Source organism: Pipistrellus hanaki (genome assembly GCF_964339955.1).
Source record: "Pipistrellus hanaki genome assembly, chromosome: 4".
In the NCBI taxonomy this organism is placed as follows: Eukaryota; Metazoa; Chordata; class Mammalia; order Chiroptera; family Vespertilionidae; genus Pipistrellus; species Pipistrellus hanaki.
In genome coordinates, this window is record NC_140506.1 from 50186883 (window position 1) to 50189893 (window position 3011).

Sequence of the window (3011 nt, forward strand, 5' to 3'; positions counted from 1 at the left end):
GGGTATCCCAATTCAATGCCTAGTTTGTGGGCTCAATCCCCTATATGGGGCATGTAGGAGGTAGCCAGTCAATGATTCTCTCTCATCATTGATTTTTCTATCTCTCTCTCTCCTTTCCTCTCTGAAATCAAGAAAAATATATTTTTTTAAAAATAGTGTAATTAGAATAATAATTCTCTCACAATATGAGTAAATAAAAGAATTATTAAATTGGGCATCAATCTGAAACTAGATAAAAATTTCAACAGATCATGCAAGAAAATCGAAATAAGAAATACTAGAAAACAGATCCATATGCTACTAGATAATTTACAAAAGGAGAAATAGAAACATCAAAAGTAAGTAAACTACGACCTTGACAAATGGAGAGTTGGATGTATACATTAGCTGAACATTTTAAAAGCTGAAGTTCTATTTCCACTATTAAGTGGAAATTCAGAAGATGGTGTAAATACACATTGTGTCATCAGAAGGTTTTTTTGCAGTCAATAGAGAAATGCTGAGTCAATTTTACTAAAAAGTGATTTCTTGTTCCCTTTCTATCCTCATCTTTGGTTTATTTTTGGTTGACATGAGGGGGAAAAAAGAAAGATTAAAATTAGATAAGCAAAAAATTTGGGAAGCATTGAACAAGATAAAGAATGCTGGAGGAAGAAATAAGCACATCTTTTTACAAATGGAACACTCAGGGCTATATTAGAAATATAAACGTTTTGAGCATATATCAATGGCATAGTGTGTGTGTATGTGTGTGCGTGTGTGTGTGTGGTTGGGGAGTGTAGATTGATATAAATGAAAGCAACAGAATTAGACAAGCTCAAAATATTTTTGAAGAAACTATTGTTTGAAGAAACTTTTCCCCCAATTAAAGTATACTTAAGAATACTCTTTAATATTTTAAGAGTATTCTTAAGTAGACAATTTTTTAAGTAAGCATGGCTGTGAAGCTAAGCATTTCTGAAATTCTTGTTTTGAAATTGAACAAGTAAGAGATTTGTAGTTTAAAAATTAATACTTCATTATGAAATATCAACCATTTTTGCCTTGGTTTCAGAAAAGATTCCACAGAAAACAGAGAAGGTTTTCCTGAGGGGAGAACTAAGGCTCAAGCTTCCACGGTGAGAAAGGGAGTGGTGAATCAAAAACCCTGGAAAGTATCATAATGCTAAGGAAAAATTAAACATATTGATTTGATGAATTCATTTACATGATGATTGACAAATTATCATCCAGGTTCCACTGCCCAATTTTTATGGGGAGAGGGAGGGAGAGAGGAGACTCTGGTAGCTTGGCCTACTGTTTATGTGCTGTCCAAAGCCACATTAGCAAGGGAGTGGGGAAGGAGTAGGCTGCCTTAGAAAACATCCTCTGGGCTGGCTCTCCAGCTTGCTTTGAACTCTTGTTCATCATTATTTTATGTGGCAGCTTGTCTTTGTGTTGGTGGAAGGGAGAGAAAAACAAGACTGCCGTTAGGTTCTAAATCAAATTGCTGCGCTGCAGATTGCTGGAGAGGCCTTTCAAAGGCAAAGCCATGGGAACATTATCTTTGTCTCCGTGAACTAGGAACTGAGGGGGTTTGGGGGGGGAGGGGTGGTTAAATTCTCATTAGAAAACGTGCTTTCTTTTTTAAACATATCTTACATTCTTCCTAAAATATCCTCAGTATTATTTTTCTTCAAATTGATTGGCAGTTGGAGAAGATAAGTAGGAATCTACAAAGGGTGCAAGGAGGCCTCCCCTGTCATAGAATTTCATTAACCGGAAGAAAACTGGCCATTACTTCTAACACACTCCTTCTTGATTGTGAGCTCAGGGTCCAAAGACATTCAATCAGCTGCGTAAGACTCCAACCAAGAAAGTCAGTAGACCCTCCTTGCTGGATCCCCACTGCCCCTTCTTTACATTGCCCTATGCTGCCTCTAGCGTTAGGCTGAGAAAAGGTAAGAAAGGGTGGGAGCGAGAGAAAGCGAGGAAAAAGCTGGAGAGGGTCAGAGAGACTCCTAGGAGAGCAAAAAGGAAAATACCTGAGTCAGGATGCTGGAACATCTGCTTGGATAAAGAGAAGCAGCCTGTTTGTCCCAGGCGGTGCGCGCATAGAACAATAAGCTACCACTGAGCATCTGTGGGGCTTCTTTTCAACTTTGGAAGATGAGCCTAGGGAAGAAAGCTCATCTCTTTCCTCTGGCCCTCCTCGCCTTCTACTTTTATCCAAGTGACTCTTTTCTCCAACATTTCGTGGGCTTGTTCTTTAAAACACACCTCCTCACCTGTGTCTTAAGGTGTCTTGCAATCCTCTCGCCCCTCATATTTCCCAAGTTGTTATCCTGGGCTTTCTTAAACTGTAAACTCAAGCCTCGCTGGCACCTTAGGTGGATTCCTTATATTCCTGCCACCCGCCTACTCTTATATAGACCCACTGGGAAGCCCCTCAAAGAGCATTTGTGGAGGAGAAAGGGTGTGTGTGGTGGCTGCTGATGGGCACCTAAAAAGTGGTAGAAAGGGGGCAGGGGACCGCATCTGTATCCTTTCGGAGGCGAGGAGTGGGAGCAGTCTGCCTGCGCCTGGTGAAGGCTGGCACAATGACCAGCCGGGAACTGGTGGTGCTGTGGGTGGACCAAGGCGACGCGCAGGCCTGGAGGGCAGCGCGGAGGGTTGCGCTGGCAGCGTGAAAGGGGTCTTTGTGCCGGACTTGGTGGGGTGAAGGGGTGGTGAGAGGCCTGAGCCAGGACCTGAAGGCTGGGGTTCTGGCACACCGTTAACTTTCCACTCCTTAGTCGCGCTGGAAAGACCTGGGTAGTGTCGGCAGGGGGCGGTGTGGTGCAAGGGTGGGCAGGAGGCCCAGGGTTTTTTGGAGGGTTTTTTTTTTTTTTTTTTTTTGACACTTAAGGGGGAGAAAGCAGGTTGGAACTGAGGGTTTAGCCTCTCCGCCCCCTCCCCTAGGTGTCAGAGAGTTCGCGCTGATTGCTTGGGTGCAGCCTCTCGCCCTGCGCTCACTCGGCGTCGGGGAGCGG